Source organism: Sciurus carolinensis, chromosome 10 (genome assembly GCF_902686445.1).
Source record: "Sciurus carolinensis chromosome 10, mSciCar1.2, whole genome shotgun sequence".
Lineage (NCBI taxonomy): Eukaryota > Metazoa > Chordata > Mammalia > Rodentia > Sciuridae > Sciurus > Sciurus carolinensis.
The window spans coordinates 5923507-5944208 of NC_062222.1; positions in this window are offsets into that span (position 1 = coordinate 5923507).

Consider the following 20702-nt stretch of genomic DNA (forward strand, 5'->3'; position numbering starts at 1 on the left):
GAAATCTTAAAATTCACTTGTTTTACCTCACCAAATCTTGGATCACTACATCCTTATTTCACAATTTCCCCCCACTAGTAAGAAAGAGGAAGACTTCAAACTAAGGTCAACATTTGCTGAATTCACCCTCACTTTAGATGCACTACTGTGGAGAGTAACAGCATTTGGATTTAACTTGTCAGTCTTTAAATGAGTCTAAGATATCTGAGAGAAGAATCATGGGAGCTTCACTAGAATTTGAAGACTGCCATGACCCTGCTTATAAATTTTTTGTGACTGCTGTTGCTTCCTTCCATAGGTCAGACAGTGTAGAACTACCAGAATGTCCCTGTGACAAGAAGCAATGAAAGGGCATCACAGGTAGGCAGAGCTGTTGTGGAGTTCATTTTTTAAAATTAGCTTAATTTAATTACTCCATGTTTAAAGCTCTTCTTAACATTTTATTCCACAAAGCAATTTTAGAGTTAAATTCTAAATGTCTACAATAAGTTGCCTTTAATAATTTAGTTTCCTAAATGTAAAATACAAAGACTTTTTAATATAAATAAAAGCTTAAGTCCTCAGTTTCCTCCACTATGGAAGGAAGGGACAGTAGTGATACCACCTAACATATAAGTGGTTCTGGAACTTAAATGACACAATTCTTGTAAACCTTCTGGTGCATTTTAAATGTTCAACTTTACAACTGCTGCTGTTGTTGTCATCTTACAATCCTATTTCCATGGGCAATCAACTGGCAAGCTGATCACTTATCAATAACTACCTTGAAAGAAAGAGGTGAAGAAAATAAAACTTTTTTTCTCATGACATCACAAGGGTAAACAAAGTTGTGTCATTAATTCAAGTTTAACCTAAAACTGCACCAAATTGCCTCCCAGTGAATGTTGAAACCATACGTGACTTTGGCATCAGGCAATGCCATTTAATATGTTCCTGTGACCCTGCATGCTGTTAAGCATGCACTGTGAATTATTTTATGATGTTTGAGTTGGACTCACACTTTTTGGGTGCAAGTATTTGTGCTGTTTTAGATTCTTGTGAAAAGCTGGAGGAACCTGTTTCCAATTTCATGACTGTTTATCACTAATCTAAAAATGACTACAGCATTACCTACAGACAGGAAGCTCTAAGAATTTGATCCATCATGTACTTTCCCAGAACCTCTGCTGAACCAGTTTTGTGCTTACACAGAGGAAAGTGACAGTCTGGTGGGAAAGGGGACAAAGTATTGCACTTAGTTGCAGAATTGGAAAAGAAGGACTCATGCAACAAGAGGTAAAGGAATGGTGGCACCCGTGCTTTCAGCAACTGTATGACACAGAACATTTATTATCTCTTTAAGTTCCTACTATTCGCCTTATAATTACCCTTACCTGTAGTTTTCATTCAGGAACAAATTTAATATAAAGAAAACCAAATCACGGTTTCCACTTGGGATAATTCTCATAATCAGGCAGAAAGAACACTTTTCCTGGAGAATCTTCAAAGAGGTTTGAAAATAGTACAGCTGTGAAGTAATTAGGTACTTGGAGTTTTTCAATTTATGTGAATGCAATCACAAATGCCATCATGTTAGGGTACACCGAACGCTCAAATGCAGTTTCTGGTGTCTTAAAAGATTCCTTCCTAGAAACAAGGGTGGATGATGTGTGGTAGGAATAGATATTTTCTTATTTTAATATGTTAGTTTATGCAGTCACTCATGAAAATACTTGACATAAATCTATATAAATGATGCTATATTTAAAGCAATTTATTTTTTTAAGTTAGTTTAACGTAATTATCCCATTGTTACAGGTAGTGTTAATATTTTACAAAGCAATTTTATCTTTAAATTCGCAAGCTCTACAAAAGATACCTTTAAAACTTCAGCTTTCTAAATGTTAAAAATGACTTTTCTATAAACATGCTCATAAAATCATTATGTAAACTAGTTTATTTATAAAAGTCAAAATGAGAAAATAGTTTAAAAAATACAGAGAATACACTTATTAGCATACTCTAGTTGATAAAACTACAAAGTAATTAGACAAAAAATGCTTATGCTATAAGAAAACCTAGAAACATGGGTTATAAATTTCACTCGATGTTGATAAATCTTTGCATTAACAATTTAGAAGTGATGCATTCAAATGCTATCTTTGTGGTGGAACTATTATATGCCTGAAGAAATAATTCCCCTACAGAAAATCCTCCCAGGGCATCCTATCTCTTGAAACAAATTTTACATCACTAGTTATTCTTCCCTTATTCTCTAAATCTTTCATCACATTAATGTTATTTTTCAAAAGTTCCTTCTTGCTCTAAGAACTTCCTTCTGGCTCTTTCTACTAAAATGCTTTCTCCGCTTTAGCTGACTCTGACTTCCTCAAGTAGTTAGCTTCTAATAATTCCTAAATATTAGTTAATGCCATTCCTCTGGAGGTCTTTAACTCAACTAAGGAAGGAAGACTGCCCTATGTATCTCATGTGCCCTTGAATCCACCTTCCTATTTCTTTTGACAATTTCAATTAGTTATTTAGGTAGTCATTTAATAACATCTCCTACAGTGGAATGAATGAAAACATACCCCAATGTGATCAAAGAGTACATCTATACTACCACATCACAGAGTATCTCATAGACAGTAGGGTCTTGATAATTATTTCATTTGATGGAATAAAAATTGTACTTCTGGTAATAGTGAAGCAACTCATATCAGACTTATCTGCTCCCACAGAAAACAATTATAAATGCTGACAAAACATATGTGTTCACAATACATACACGCACGTACGCATGCACGCACAAACTCCTAAAGGCAAAGGAGAAGGCAGAAACTGGAAAACTAGCAAGTAGTAAACATGAAGGCAGGAAGAACAGTGTGACTGGTTTCCCACGTTGACAACTTTTCTCCTGAGGGAAGTTTCAGTCACCACTGTGAAGGGCAAATCCTTAATAGAAGCCTAGTCTTCTACTGGCTTAAGCAATCAGAGGAAATATTTCTGGGCTCCCACAGCAGCTGGAAAGCGAAGGGGGAAATTGCAGGACAGAGTAACAGAAGCTGAGACTACACTTCTGTCTGTCCCTGTACCATGCATATGCAGTGCAGACTTGAAACAGCACAGCTAAGTTTAAAGATGACGACATGAATTTAGCTATTGTCCACTAAAGGACCACAATTTGGAGTTCAAGTTCAGTCAAGTTAAATGCCTACTAAAACAAAAAATCAATATTTTTTTGGCTTATATTTATATTCACTGAAAAAATGTCTCTGAAGAATCAGTTTGGTTTGGTGCATGAGATATGGATAGGAATTAGGAGAAGAACAGAATAAAGATGTTTTTTTCCAGAGCAAAAGCAAATCATGTAGGAATGCCCAGTCCACAGCAAATCTGGCATGTTCTGAGACACTGAAGACCAAGATGACAGGTGTGGAACACCTACAGGGCAGGAAAACAAGTGATCTGAGAGGCCCTGGAGTTAAGTAGGGACCAATAATCTGAAGGCTGTCATGTTACTTGCACTCTCGGAACACTACAAAGGATGTTCATAAATGTGATGGCACAGTCATATTTTGTTTTTAAGGATCATTCTGGCTGTGTCAGATGGAAAGAATTGCTGGAGGACAGAAGTGGACAAAGAAAAAAAATTCTCTTGATATTTTCTACTGTAATTAGATGTGAAGTGGGAGTTAGGAAGGCAAAGTAGAACATGAAGATCGGCACCTGGATACCAGTCACAAGTCTGTAGTACTAGTCACCAAAGTTAACAAAATCAGAGGTAGAAAAAATAGGAGGAAAGGACTAAGAATTGAACAAACAGTATGTTGTGATTCCAGATAAATATAGTGATCTGGAGGTGAGAAAAGAATTATGGCTTAACAAAATGAATTTGGAAGTCATCGGTCTAGAGATGGCATTTGAAGCCACGAAAGTGGGAGAAAGAGATGAGAAAGGGTAAAGGGATACATGAGGTGGGCCAGGAACAATTCCATACCCTTCAACATTTGATGTTTGAATAGAGAAGGAAAAGTTAGCAATGAAAACTAAGAACATGGAGTTTCCAGAGAGGAAAGAAGGCTTCTGGTGTCAGGAGACAGGGGAACACTGGGTTTCGTGGAGGAGGAGGGGTGATGGCAATGTAAATGGCTGAACTGACTCACCTGTAGATGTTAGACAGTCTTTACCTTAATGTCTATTGATGTTGCATTTTATTAATTTTATTTTTAATTGATATACAAAATTGTACATATTCATGGAGTATTGTGAAACAATTCCAAACATGTATACACTGTACAATGTTTAAATCAGATTAAACATATCTATCTCTTCAAGTATTTATCATTTCTTTATGATGAAAACATTCAAACTTCTTTCTTCTAGCTTTTTGGAAAACACCATACACTATTGTTATCTGCAGTCACGTTTTGTGCATGGCAGAACTTATGACTCCTGTGTAACCACAACTTGGTGCCCACTGATCAACCTCTTGAGGGACAGGAGATGTAAAAGGCAGATAGTAATGGAGAGGTCTACCCATAAAAACAGAAACTGAACCTGATGAAGCTGGGTGATAGGCTCATGTGCTCAGATTTTTATATATACATATAGATCACACAAACACACATGTATATGTCAAAATTAATATATATATGAAATTTTCAGTAAAATGCATATTTGTGTATATTTCTAGATTTTTTTAAAGACAGGATTATCCCAAGCATATATGAAAGTTGACTGAATTAATCCCTAAACCACTGAATAGGACAGACTGGACAAAGAGTAAACCATGGATATTCCCTGAATAGTAGGGGTAACAGCAAAGTTGGAGTTTATCTTTTAATGATTATACACTACTCATTAAGCACCCCATTTCTGCTTACATAAAAATTTCAAACTGTAGAAGCAATGCATCAACCCAGTACCCTGAAGGGGTCCATAAAATAAAGCTAAAACAATTAACAGCAGGAATATAATCCAGTCTGATATAATGAACAAAACAAATGGATTCCAGAGGTATTTCAAATTCCTTCAAAATAAATTCTGAGGTAAGATCATTATAATGGCTAAAGGCTCAGACTCCAGATTGAGACACTAATAACTGTATCCCTTAGAAGTGTCACTTAGGCAAATGACTTAACATCTTTAATTCTTAATTTTTTTCCCTCTAAAATGAAGATAATACTAGTGTTTATCCTATTTAAATTCCTGACCACACTGCTTAATATGCATTTCAATGATTATGGTGGTAGCTGATAGTGATATCTCTGAAATAAAACAAAGGAGTTGGGAAGAATACACACACATGCATACACACACATTCATAGAGAGAAGACTAAAGGAGAAATACAGTGACAAATGGTACTGAAATAAAGGAGCAGTTATAGAAGCTACTATCTCTTCCAAAGGTTTAAAAGAATAGATGATAATGTCTAGTACACAGAAGTTTACTTTATGAGTTGTATGACATTTGATTTGAATTGTATGTTCTTAATAACTGGGAGTTTGAGTTCTGAAGACAATTTGCCTGACTTTATTCTCAGCTCTTCCATTTATTCTTTGTAGAACCATGGGTTATATGTCTTCATACCCGAGTCCTCTCATCTTGAAATGGGGTAACAACAATGCCAAAGCTGTGAGGATTACACCAAGAAACAACACTCTTACTACTCAATTGTCTCATTTGTGAAATGGGGACAACAACAGTGCCAAAGCTGTAAGGATTCGACCAATAAACAACACTGTTGTAGAACTAGCTGGATGTTTACCAATCCCATTTTTTCTACCTGGGCTGTGAAGATCACATCTCTTAGATGCTCCTTCAGTTACCACTGGGGACTATCACTGTGCTCCAGCCAAAGAAAGATGTCTTGAAGTGATGTGTGCCCAAGCCAGGTCTGCCCACAGAATACTTGATCTCCCATCCACTTGTTGGTCATCTGAGTAGAGCTGGGGAGGCCAGCACCCTTAATCACCATGTGGAAGGACACTTCCTCAAAGCTCATGTAAGTGTGGAATGGCGCAGAGGCAGACCTTCATTGTCTTAAGACACTGATATTCAGTAGGTACTTTTTACAGCACTACTAATAATTTTCCTAAATAATATCACAACACTTGGTCAGGGGTTGGTTACCATACAGTGTTCAATAATTGCTAACACTGAAACTATTAGTGGATCTCCAGGGCTCAAATGTCAGAAAATATATTGACGATGGAAATGATGCTCCAAACATCCCAAATAAAATCTTCTAATTCTGAAAATAAAATTTGACCTTAAAACCAAGCATGGAAGTTATTATGTCCTTTGTTAATAATGTCTAATATTGGAAGTAGATTATGTTTATTAAAACGGGGTTCTAATCACGTTTAGAGAAATTAACAGGCTAGTATTGTCAAATATGCGATTCTATTGCCTCTACCCATTGAATTCTTTGCATATGTCATTTAGTTACAACTGTAATGTTTAATGGCACTCTAGACATCATTACCAATACATTTAGACATTGTTACTGATTCATTCTTTTTCTTTCTCCAGGTAGAAGCAATATGGTTTCTATATGACTTTATAATCACTCTAAGTCATATTGAATACATGCATAAATTAGATTTATATGAAAATAAATCAAAAGAGTGAAGACTTGGCCTACCTGAATAACATTTAAATAATACATGTCATGGTAGATATTTAGAAATATTTACTCCATTTGGTATCCTGCAGCATCTTTCAAAGTACCATAGAAATTTTAAATAAACATCCTGAGCAGAAACATTCAACTAGCTACAGAAATACTTGTATTTTTTCCATATGGGAAGACATTATCTTTATTGCAGATATTTTATTGTTCATTGCATAGACTTATGTGAAGCAGATTGCACTGAACTTTTTATTTCCTTTAGAAAATCAAGCCTGGAGTTTTTTCCTACAAAAACTGCATATAGATTTAACACATTCACTGAATCCTATTGCATGCAGATTTATATTTATTTATTTTCTTAAACAAAAGCCAACAACTGTGGATCTCTCAACCACTCACTTACTGCAGGGTGTATGTTAACATGAGACACACAGAAGTCATCAAAGAAATCACCACCAGCTGCCCATGACCTTGATATTCAGATACCCATGTTTTCATATCGTTTCCCTAAGTGGGTGTACATGAAAAACTTCTAATCCTCATGTGTTTTTGTTCTTATTCATGGAAGCACCTAAACTAGTAACAGAACTTCACAGTGATGTTTAGGTAATTGCCAACTTCCTTATTAAAAGGGATCTCTCCTAGTGTTGTAAATATCTCCATTCCCTTTTAGGACTTTTTCATCCAGCTGAACATGTTGGAAGTATTCTAAGCACACTCACAAAACCATTTTGGGTAATTCTACTTCAAAATCTCTGAGCAAGGCGAAGGCCAGTTTTTATGACATTCCTTTACCCCAACATTCCTTTTTCTAGTTCTAAAGCAACTATTAACAACAATGATAGAACAGAAACAAACCTCTGGTCTAGAACTGAATTACTTTATCTTCCAATCAAATTTATATCTTGTGTACTCTATAAAATTCCAGGTATTGTTCAGTTACTATCTACCCTGAGTGTTTGTCTTTTATAGTTGGGTACTGCATTAGTTTAAAAACAATACAAATTTGAAAGACAAAACCCTGACCTTCACATGGCTTACAATTGAATTATGAAAAATGATGAGAAAACCAGTGATTATTAACATTTTATTAATAATCAATGAACAATGGCATTGTTTAATGAACAGTAATATTGTTTGATGAGTCATAATAAAGATATAGACCAGGTTGGGGTTGTGGGTCAGTGGTAGAGCACTTGCCTAGCATGTGTGAACCACATAAAATAAATAAATAAAATATAGGTATAAAAAAAGATATATACATATAGATTTATTTTCCCATTTGCAAAGAGGAAATTAGAGATCACAGTATGATTCTTGAGATCCTGAGATTCAAGTCAGAGAACAGAAGTGTATTATAGCTGCAGGTGAAACAGCATGTGCAATGCACACAGAAATCATGGGAATGAACCTCAGAACCCTGAAGCCAGGATATGGGATTAGAGTGAACAGTGGGTACAGTACATAAAAGAGTCTCTCTTAAATTATTCATATCCATCCTGATTTTATATGAAACAAGCCAGGGTTTCTTTGGGGATAACTTATTCCAGAGAAATGGAGCAGAAAAGCATTTCTATTTGATGAAATGATCCAGGGAAGATATATTGGATTAGATAGAAGAGAAACATAATCCATTTCTGATGAGTGAGAGAGGCAGAAAAGTCAATTTAAAAAAAAAAAATTTCTTCCTGAGTCCTCCATTTAGCATCATGGTAGCACAGAGAGACCATCTTGGCAAATTGCCTTCAGTTCCCTATCAATAAGTTGAAGCTATGGTTTGTTTTCAGAAGTGACTTCCACTAACTTAGACTGCCATTGATGAACTACACCTGCTTGAAACTGCAAAGGAGCCGAGGCACACCTGCTCCTCATCCAACTCCTCTCTGTACCCAAAACTACACAAAGAACATGGCTACTGAAATCTTCCCCCACATACTTAATGTTAACTTAGGCTCTGTGAAATAAAAGGCCTAGGCATAAGTTAATTTTACTACTATATCTATAAGTTTATACTAGTTTTGATTTATTTTATAATAAAAAGAATAAAAATTAATGATGGTCATAATTAAACATTGTCTCTGGGTAACATACGAAGTATCCTTCCACATATTAGCTTAATAAACCTTTCCAAGCAGAATTCCTTTCCAGTTCCTCAGCAGCTCCCTCTGAACATTCAACAGTGAAGCTCAGTCTCTGTGACAGGCCATGGAACGTGTGGTGAGGGGCCCAGCTGCAGAAACCACAAGTATGTTGATAAAAGGAATGATTTGCTCAGTAATCTTTCAGAAGATAAATCTGAAACAGAAGATGTAATACTCCATAAACAGTATTTCTTTTACCCCATTATATAGGGTGTCAGTCCTTAGAGAATTTTAAAAGGGTTTTACCAAAGATGTCTTATGAAACAGGTATTGTTGCATCAGTTTTGGGAGGGGGCAAAGCATGAATTGCACATAGGGAATTAAAATGCTGGAAGGGATTTGAAATGCATCTGATTCAGTTCTTCTACTTAAAGGAAAACTGGCTAAAAGAGAGAAAGGGATTTCTCAAAATCACAGGACAAACCAGCAGTTAGCCACAGAACTCCTGGCTGCTTCCATGTCTTTATACCCTATGGCTTCCTTTTGTCAATAAATATTCAGATGAACACTAAAATAATTTTTAAAAATCATCTACATGTTGGCTAATTTGAATAGTTTTTCATAACATATAAGCCTCAACCTATATCATGAAGCATCCTTTTAGGCATATACTAGCTTCCAAATACATAATCCCATGGTTGAATGTTGCACACAGATGAAGAAATAATTACACCCTCAGATGGAATCATTTCCAGAAGAGAAAACCATCAGAACAAAAAATTTTTAATACTTTTATTGTTTTTGTGACACAAAAGCATTCCAAAATTTAGATTCTAGTATCAAAGTATGGAATTGGAAAAAATACATTATAGTCCACACAGTCAAGCCATTTCACTTTAGGTATGAAGACAGACAGACTGTGGTTAGGAAGATATAAGAGGCTTGTACACAATCATAGAGCTAAGTTACGCTTCATGAATACATTTTACAAAGTTTGTAGGTCTCCTGGATCCTAATCCTATTTCTATTCCTCTATGGAGTAGGTTGCATTTTTCCCCCACAGGGAAAACATAAGACAAAAGTGAACATAACTGTTCAAGTGGAATTTAATTAAATATAAATCAATTTTCTAACTGAAAAAAATTAAAGCGTTTTCAGATACTTGACCTTTGAAGCTTAACATACCATGACTTATCTGCTTGCTTTGTTCCATTTTCTACATTTAACTTTTTTTTTTTAGGGCACTCAAACACTTCTACAATTCCCATGACATATGGAACTTTAGGAACACAGAAAACACAATCACATGAAGACATACGCACTTCAGAGACTGAAGTGAAACACACATGTGCACACACACATATTCAATTTTAAGAATGTAATCTGATTCTCTACTAATTTGACTAGTAAATTAATCTTTATGAAACAAAAGCTCATGAGAAAAGGTAATGTTTACTTCAATCTCTGTTCTAGACACAGTGTCTGCGACAGTGTTTGGAACAAAGCAGTTTTCTAAAAAGTAATCACTTAATAAATGAATGAAATTACAGTACATGGAACAAAACTTTTGTTACTCCACAGAAAAATTAGGCCAAAACAGAGGAGGGTTGATTTATACTAACATTCCTAAAATATAAGATCTATTTATAATATTGATTATTTAAGATGATCCCCACTAAAAAACATGAGCAAATATGCTTCGTATTATATCATCTGTCTTGGCAATCCAGAGTGAATCAACATGTACAGGACAACCTACATCAATAGACATGATGAATAAGAAAAAGCAGTTTCTCCAAACTTATTTTATCACAAAATATTTTTCTTTGCACCTACCCTAAACCTCACATGAGATGCCAATTGTGCTGTGGAAATTATGATAGCATCCACAAGAAATGCTACTGAATCATAATTAAAAAATAACACACTTAGCATTGCACAACTGGCAAAAACTGAACAATTCTATTTGTGAAGGTTATTTTTCAAGCTTAACTTTTCTAATTTCTGTAAGATGTAGAGAACTGTGAGCCACGACTAATCAAATATCACAGGATAGCATTCTGAATACACATGCCATGCAAAACAAAATCCCTCCACTAGAAAATTCAGTAAGATTCAATGAAGTAACTGAAGGTATACATGTGTTAATGTTGGATTTGATCTGAACATTAGACTATTAATTGAGTTATGGGAAAATACTGTTAAACAGAAGTTACTAAATAAAATTTGAAGTGACACACAGCATAAATTGCATTTCAGAGAAATTTATAGGCAGGAATGGACCTAATTCAAATCTTAACAGAAATCAAATACAGATTCAGACTCAAGACTTAATTTCTTAATGAGCCCTTTTATGTAAGTGTCCTAAGTTCCAATACAATCAAAAATATGAAACTACAAAGAGTTAAAATTTCGATATATATGTATCAGACTTATTAAAATATATGAATCCCATAAATTAACTGGTTCTCAACTCTTCAATAGTGAAAGTAATAAAAGTGTTCGGAAAAGCAATCTGCAAAGGAAAGACCCAAAGATGAAATAGACAGAATTTGACATTACTTGGCAAGTGAAAAAACAAACAAACAAAAAAATGAATATACTGTCAAGTGAAATGTAATGGAATCATTTTTAAAAATGGCCTGAGTCCTCAGAGGTACGAGTCACTGGCTTCGGCTGGGGAGGCTGAGGAGTGGCATAGGCTCTGACACTTGAAATGGGAGTGGAAGGATGAGGTTCCAAGTGGACAGGAAGTTTCAAGTGGAGAAATAACAGAAGGGGACTTAATGTGAGGGAATATCATTCCAAGGAAGATGCATGACACATTCAGGGAGAAGAGAGTGGTGCATGTTGCTGGAGCAGGGACCATAAAGGTAGAGCACCATGGCAGAAAGCTGCAAACAAAAGCTGGAGTCTGTTAAAAGCGGAATGTGCCCAGCTAAGGCCATCTGTATTGAGATGATAATGACAGTTATAACCATTAATTGTCCTTTCAAAATAAAACTGCTTGAATGTTTCAGAGACACAGGAAGTTCATAGTTAGGTCCTTGCTACCTTTTCAAATGTTCCCTGCATTCATCTTCCCCTCCTGGGGTCATCTAACGTGGACTGTCTATAGGATGTGCAGATACTATATCGTACTGAGTGTTTTAGGCATCAGAGACGTCTGAATATCATTCCAAACACTGCTGAAATTGTACCCTTCATAAAACTTTAGAAAATCAAAACTCTTCTTGAAGAAACATAACATGTCATCAAAGTTTCATACTTTGATGCTAACAATTAATAGTTTATGGGAAAGAAAAGATACCTTCTTTCTAGAAAAACAAAATGTTCTAAAGCTATTTAGCTTACATTTTAAACACTTGAGTTTCAGGGGTGGAAAAGTTACCCTATGGTATTTCATCAGTATTATTTAAAGATCTTGGAAAAGCTGTGCATTTCTTTAATTACTCTGGAAATTTCCTTTCTTAGCTGTCAGGAAATAGAATCTTGGGTTTTTGCATTTTAATTATTGCCAGATCTCAAATCAATTTTTTCAAGACACTTTATACTTTACCAAATCTTTTGGGGCTAGATATGACTAGAATCTCACAAAACATCTTTCCATGTATTTCCATGACTCATTCACAGCTTTGTATTAAGTTGTTTTCCTTAAGATTTGGGCGGGGAGACTGAACTCTTTGAAAGCTGGGACAACTGTTAATATCTAGCATGATATTAACAGTGCTGAGCTAGTACCAACTCTGTAAGATATAATCTCTCTTTAGCTCAACAACACAGGACCTAAGTCTTGAGCCTCAGAATCTTTCATGTAACTTAGATATTCAAACATTCAGTTATTTTAGTAAAACAGATTCAATTAAAGGCAAAAACCTAACCACTTTTCAGTGAAATCTTATAAAGCAACCTGAATATGGTATGTGATTGTCAATGTAGATTTTTATATCATACTGTATCTGGTCTTGGATATATCATGAATCTCAAAAACTTTCAGTATTTGTAAAGATAGTATGCAACATAATGCACTTGGTTATTTTGAACTAACTAAAATTTTATATTGAACATTTTAAACAGAAAATGAAAAATTCAAAATAAAGTTTGCCCTATAGCTTGAGGCACTCACTACACTGGATGACTCCTTTTTTATGAGAGTCTCTAAAACTTGGTATGCCATCTTTTTAAATTTAAATTGGTTGGTTGTTTCTCAGAATATTGTTCATTTTCTATTAGTGAGAAGATAACTTGGGGTAATCGTTCTGAGAAAGCCTCACATATTAAAGCTCACTATTCTGATGCTTATTTGGGATGGCTATCATGCTAAGCTCCAGGAAACTGTGACTGCTGCCCACACTTGGTAATGAGGAGGCCTCAAAAGCTAGTGCTCTCCAATTCAAGATTTAGATATTACGCAGAGGTTTTTAATACTCAGACATTCTTCAGTCTGTTTTTCTGGGTTCCTGCCTTTTGTGTTGAATGTTCTTTCACTTCCTGTCACTGAAGGTGGACAATATCAACTGCAGTCTCCATCAGGCAAGTTCTCCAGGTGGCCTCCGACTAACCCAATTCACTCCACTTCAAACATAATCAAAATGTACTGAAAGCTGAACATGCTGAGGGACGGCCAGAGTAACACAGAAAGTTCCCCTAGAAACAGGATGTCTTTCAGTTCTTTGGTGTAGCAATTCATGTGTCCTGGGTATTAAACCAAGGGAGGGATGCCTTTCAGAGACCTTCAGCTGCAGAGCAAGTGGGGCATGAGATTGTGCACAGACACCTGAGGAAAGGCGGAGCTGCACATTCATAATCCACAAATGATGTTCAAAATGCACTCCACCTCCCACTGTGCTGTTTAACATAAAATGTAGTTACAAAGGAAAAACTGTCTCCCACCTCCAGTCTATGTAAAAGAAACAGAGGGCTTTATAGCAATCTCCAGAAACTACATCACTTATACAGTGGGCTTGCTTACTGGGCAGGTGATCATAACCTTGCTGGGTCATGTTTTAAATTTCTAGTCTAGCAGAAACTGCAGAGATTTCTGTCAGATTTCTCTAGTGTGCAAGTTAATATAAAAGATATTGTTTATGAGCTGAAATAGGAATATCTGGTGATGTTTATTAAGTACATAATTCCTTACCATTTCTGGGGAGATTTTAAACAAAAAGGCTTCATGTGATCAATGAAAAACATATATTTTGTAGGTGAAGTTCAATGAATACCAAAGTGTTTCAAACTAAATTTCCAAAAAGGGACTGGCCAATGTTGTGTTCACTCTTTAAAAAGAACCATATTGAGATACCAATATTATATAAATGGGCTTATTTTTGTTGAAGCTTTGTTTTCTGGTCTGTTGTTTTCCTGCAGCTGATGTTTAAATTTGAAGGAGAAAAAAACAGATTAATGTTTTAGAAAACATGAACAATAAAAAAAATCCCCCTACATGTGCATTTAACTGGAGTAATGTAGAAACAGGATGAGAAGGAGACAAGAAAAGAGAAAATAAAGGATCAAGACTTCCTACATGCATTCCCAACCAAAGATGGTCTCTAAGGTAGAAAGGAACAGGGTTTTAATTCCTATTGCCTCGAAATACAACTAGGTAAAGTTTTAAAAGTAAGACACGTAAAGTACATGAAACAAATATCAATTATTATTGTGAAATTTTTTTAAATGACGAACTTCCAGAAAAAATATACACAAGATAAATTATAATGCTTCCACAATATTTTGGGATAGAATGCCAGACCCAAACACACTTTGTAAGTGGAAAAAAAAAACATAAATATAATTAGGATTTGTTGCAGTGCCCGCTTAGCCATCATGACTCTTAATTTCTGTTCTTCATGGAGGGAAATCCCAACACTGGGCCTCAAATCACACTGCAGAGCTATGATTACAAAAGCAGCATGGTACTGACATCAAAACAGGCATGAAGGCCAGTGGGATAGAACAGAAGACACAGAGACAAACCCACAGACAAGAGTCATCTGATCCTTGACAAAGGTGCCAGAAATACATGCTGGAGAAAAGGCAGCCTTTTTAACAAACTGTGCTTGGAAAACGGGGTATCCACATGTAGAAGAATTTAAACTAGATCCCTATATATCCACTGCACAAAAATCAACTCAAAGGGAATCAAAGACCTATTAAACCCAAAACTCTGCAACTGCTAGAAGAAAATGCAGACTCAACAATCCAACAAACTGGCACAGGCACCAGCTTCCTTAACAAGATCTCTAAAGCTCAAGAAATAAAAACAAGAATCAATAATCCAGATGACTTCAAATTAAAAAGTTTCTGCTCAGCAAAGGGAAAAATTGTGTGAAGAGAGAGCCTACAGAATGAGAGAAGAGCCTTACCCTCTGTTCCTCAGATAGGGCATTAATATCCAAAATATACAAAGGACTCAAAAAAAACTTAACAACAAAGAAACAAATAATTCAATCAATAAATGGGTGAAAGAACTAAACAGACATTTACCAAAAAAAGAAATGCAAATAGCTAACAAATACATGCAAAAATGTTCAATATCCTTAGCAATAAGGGAAATGCAAATCAAAACAACACTGAGATTTCATCTAACTCCAGTTAGAATGACAATCATCAAAATACAAATAATAATACATTCCGGTGAGGATGTGGGGAAAGGTACACTCATACATTATTGGTAGGACTGCAAATTAGTACAAATGCTATGGAAAGCAGAATGACAATTCCTCAAAAGACTAGGACTACAACCACCATATAACCCAGCCATCCCACTCTTTTGATCCAAAAGAGCTAAAATAAGCACACTACAATGACACAGACATATCAATGTCTATAGCAGCACAACTCACAATAGCCAAGTTATGAAACCATCCCAGGTGCCCCTCAACAAATGAATAAATAAGGAAAATGTGGCATATGTACACAATGGAGTTTTGCTTAGTCATAAAGAATGGAATTATGTCAATTGCTGATAAAAGGATGGAACTGGAGAAGATCATGCCAAGTGAAATAAATGAAGATGCAGAAAAACAAGAATCAAATGTTTTCTCTCATATACAGAAAAGAGAGAAATAAGGAATTTAAAAATGGGGGGATTTCATAAAAGTAGAAGAGGAGATCATCGGAACAGAGGAAAGGAATGAGAGGGAGGAACAGCTGAATGATATTTACTAAACTACACCATTTGCAGGTAGTAATATATCACAATAAATTTCACTTTTATGTATAACTGTCATATACCAATTTTTTAGAAAAAATTAATAAAAATAAATTAAAAGGGAAAGTGATATCTAAAAGTGCCATAAAGTTTTCTAAAGACTTTCCCACCACCTTCAATGTACAATATTTCATATTTAGAAGAAAATTTTCAAGTACTTAGGTCACTAATCCTCATTGTTAGCACTCTCAAGAAGCTGTGTTCTGACTTGCGTTTCTCTAATTACTAGAGATGTTGAACATGTTTTCATATATTTGTTGATCACCTGAATATCTTCTTCTGTGAAGTGTCTGCCCACTTCCTTAGCTCATTTATTGATTGGGTTCTTTGTATTTTTAGTGAAAAGTTTTGTTGGTTCTTTATAAATTTTGGAGATTAGTGCTCTATCTGAAGTACATGTGGAAAAGATTTTCTCCCACTCTGTAGGCTCTCTTTTCACATTATTGATTGTTTCCTTTGCTGAGAAAAAGCTTTTTAGTTTGATTCCATTCCATTTATTGATTCTTGCTTTCATTTCTTGCACTTTGGGAGTCTTCTTAAGGAAGTCTGATCCTAAGCCAACATGATGAAGATTTGGGCCTACTTTTTCTTTTATTTGGTGCAGGGACTCTGATCTAATTCCTAGATCCTTGATCCATTTTGAGTTGAGTTTTGTGCAGTGAGAGATAGGGGTTTAGTTTCATTTTATTGCATATGGATTTCCAGTTTTTCCAGCACCGTTTGTTGAAGAGGCTGTCTTTTCTCCATTGTATTTTTTTTTTTTGGCACCTTTGTCTAGTATGAGATAACTTTATTTAGAATGACTATTATTAAGAATACAAGCAATAATAGGTGTTGGTGAAGCTATGAGGAAAAAGGCACACTAATACTTTGCTGGTGGAGTTGCAAATTGGTGCAGTCACTCTGGAAAGCAGTGTGGAGATTCCTCAGAAAACATAGAATGGATCCACCATTTGATCCAGTTATCCCACTCCTCGGGTTATGCCCAAAGGACTTAAAATCAGCATACTACAGTAATATAGCCACATCAATGTTTATAGCAGCTCAATTCACAACAGCTAGATTGTGGAACCAACCTAGATGTCCTTCAATAGATGAATGAATAAAGAAACTGTGGTATATACACATAATGGAATATTATTCAGACAAAAAGAAGAATAAAATTATGGCATTTGCAGGTAAATGGATGGAATTGGAGAATATAATGCTAAGTGAAATAAGTCAATCCCCAAAAACCAAAGGCCAAATGATCTCTCTAAAAGTGGATACTGATACATAACAGGGGTGACAGGGTAAGGGAAGAATGGAGGAATGCTGGTTTGTGTAGAGGGAATTGCAGGGCGGGGAGAGGGTTGAGAGAAGGAAAGATAATGAAATGAGACAAATATCATTACTCTATGTACATGTATGACTACATTTCACGGTGTGACTCCACATTGTGTACAACCAGAAAAACGAAAAGTTATACCCCATTTGTATGCAATGAATCAAAATAAAATAAAAAAAACTAAGAAAAAAAGAAATTTAAAAGAACAGAAACTGTGTTCTGGTAGCAATTTGCATCTAGTTTTGGAAGCCTTTATGCATCTTAATCTATTTTATTTTTCCTTGTTAGCCCAGGCACTCTACTTCATTCTCTTAGGATTTGGCAATAAATTAAACTCTTTGGTATGCTTTTCTGGTTATCTTAATTATTTTTTTCCTGAATCAAGCATTAAACTCTATATATTGAGGATATTTTTAAAAACATGTATTGAAAGTTCACACTGAACCCCATTAGTTCGTGAAATCAAAACATGTTAATCAAAAATAAAGTGAGATAAAGTATTAAAATATATGTACACATAAATAATAGGATGAGCACAATTTTAGATATTATTCTAGACTACTTTGCTATCAAGGACAGCTATAGTTAGTGTAGGTAAATCATCACAACTAGATTTCCCTGTGCAAACATTGATCCAAAGGCAGGATTCATAGAAGGCCTGAAAACATGAGATCTATCTCTGAGATACCCTTTTGAGAAGAAAAGTATTGCACTAAGACCACATGCAGAGCACAATTGAAGGTGGCTGCTGCAGTCTGCCTGTTTGTGACTCCCACCATAATTCATATATGGAAACCTAATTGTCGACATGGCATTATTAAGAGGTGGGGTGGGTGGATGGTAAAGCCCCCATGAGTGGTACTGGTACCCTTATGGAAGAGATCCTAGAGAGCCTGCTCATCCCTTTCACCAGCTGAAGACACAGTGTGAGGGCACTATCCTTGAGCCAGGAGAGGGAACATTCAGCAGACAAGGAATCTGCTGGCACCTTGACCTTGAACTTCTCAGCCTCTGGAACTGTTTCTGTTGTTGCTAGTCACCTAGCTCATGACAATTTGTTCTAACAGTCAAAATGAACTAAGACATAACTTGATTTTAGCACTGATTGTTGTAATAGACTGAAAGCCAGAGATCATGGAAAGCCAGTAGAATAAGCAGCACCAGATGTGTAACGCAACTACTTTGAGGCACAAATAAATCTATACTAAACTATGTGACACTAAGACATTCAGGATGGTTTTGAAAATGTACATTCCACCAACAGGAAGGCTATGTCAGGTCACTAAAAGGAAAGAGGCATTTTCCAGATGGGGTAAACACCCAGAATAAGGAACACATGATCACACACATAGCCAAGGAGGCTGTGGCTGAGCTTTGTTGGTGTGGAGGTGCTAAGGATTTGTACCTCCATGCCTGCCACCTGCTTGCATCCATGCTTCCATACCTTACTTCCCCAAGTCAATCATTTTAAACACACACACACACACACACACACACACACACACAGAGTTTCAATTCTTAATTCATTTTCCATTAAGATTGGTTTTAAGAGGTGGTTGATATCACTAACTCTACATGTCTAAATCATGTTTGTTAAAAAGTTAGATGACCTAATCTTTTAAAGTGTTCTTGAAAAATCAAAAGAATTAATTCACACTCAAAAAAGTCACTGAATGAGTAACATTGTTTACATATATGTGTAGAGGTAGTATTTACATTAAAAAATACACCTTGTATATTTTTTCTTCCTTTGTTTCATCTTCAGACTGTACCTAGACAAGTTCTTGTTGAAACATTTTCAACACACTAACCTTCTGTCTTTCACCATTAATTTTCCAACTCTTATCAGACTTTGTTCCCTAGGTTCCTAATTCACCATCAGACATCCAGAAACAGTTGTACTATAGTGAACTGGCCTCAGCACATTCTTTGATACCATTCTGATGTATGACCAGACTATTCCATGCTGAGGGAGTGGAAGCTGGAAAAACACATAAAACACTCAATCCCAAACCAGTTTATTTGTAACTCTGTCTCAAAAAGGCTTCTCAAAAGAGTCCAAACTGGTAATATATTCCCTAAATGAATTCTTCTATGGATTTTAAATTATGGTAGACTCTGGTACAATAAAGTGTCAGAAAAAATAAACTATAAAAAAAGGCAAGGAACATAGCACACTGCCATGGAGATGTTAATGTACTTATGTTCCTTCATCTCTGATTATGACATTATCCAGAAGTATCAAGGATTACACATATTGCCAACTTCTGAGATGCTATGCCCCAGTGAAAATAAAATGTGTTTTCCACACAAAACCACCACATCCAGATACACTGAGTTGTGCTTCCAGATACCCGTTCCCAGCACACTTTGGCTTTGTATAAAAACAAAATTTACTTAGAGGACCCACAAATAATAGCTCTCTGGTGTCCAATTACTGCTCAAAATTCAAGGAAATGTCTACTTATAGAAAGGCAAAGGGCCATTCACAAGTTTAAGTCATAGCCTTTGAAAACTCAGTTCTACATTTTCATACATTTTCTACAAAAACATTCAGCAGAACACTATACATGGATTAAAAAGTCACACCACTATGTGTAAAAACAGTAAGCTGGGACCATATGTTATTCATATAAAATTCAAGGCCTGCAAGCGATGACATTGATTTTATGTATATATATATATACATGTATATGTCTTATGTGTATCCATGTATATACACACAGAAAATAATATGAACATGTGTATGTATACACACATACACACATTACTCAGGTACATGTATACATATGTACATATAAGCATATATATGAAAATATTACCGATAATGAATTCTTGGGAGATGTGTAAAAACACACCCATAGCTCTGACTCAACACTACCCAATGTTGAGCAATATGCATTCTTTTCAAATACATTAGGACTTACAACATAATTAAATATATGCTGAGTCATTATGCAATCTCAAAAAAATCATTATATGAAAACTACATAGAAAATGTTCTATAGCCACCAAGGAATTCAACTAGGAAATCAAATCAAACAAAACACAAAAGCAATCAAAAAATCCCCAGACATATGAAAATTAAGCAAGGCAGGGAGTAGCTTAGGTTATTGATGTCACTGCTTTGTTTTTAACTGCATTCCACAAATTTTGATATGTTGTATTTTCACTTCATTCAATTAGATACATATCTATACACATATATTTTTTAAAATTTATCTTGACCCATGTGCAAACTCAGTGTTTTTAATCTCCAACTAATGAAGATTATTCAGATATCTCTACTCATTTAAAATTTAAATCAATTATCATCTGTGCAGATACCTTTTATGCTTTTTGTTCTTTTAGTGTGATAATGTGCTCTATCTTGGTGAAAGTTGTCTGTGTATTTGGATGAACAACTTGGTGAAAGTTGTCTTTGTATTGGATGTAGTATTCTATAATTGTTAACTGTCAATTGATAG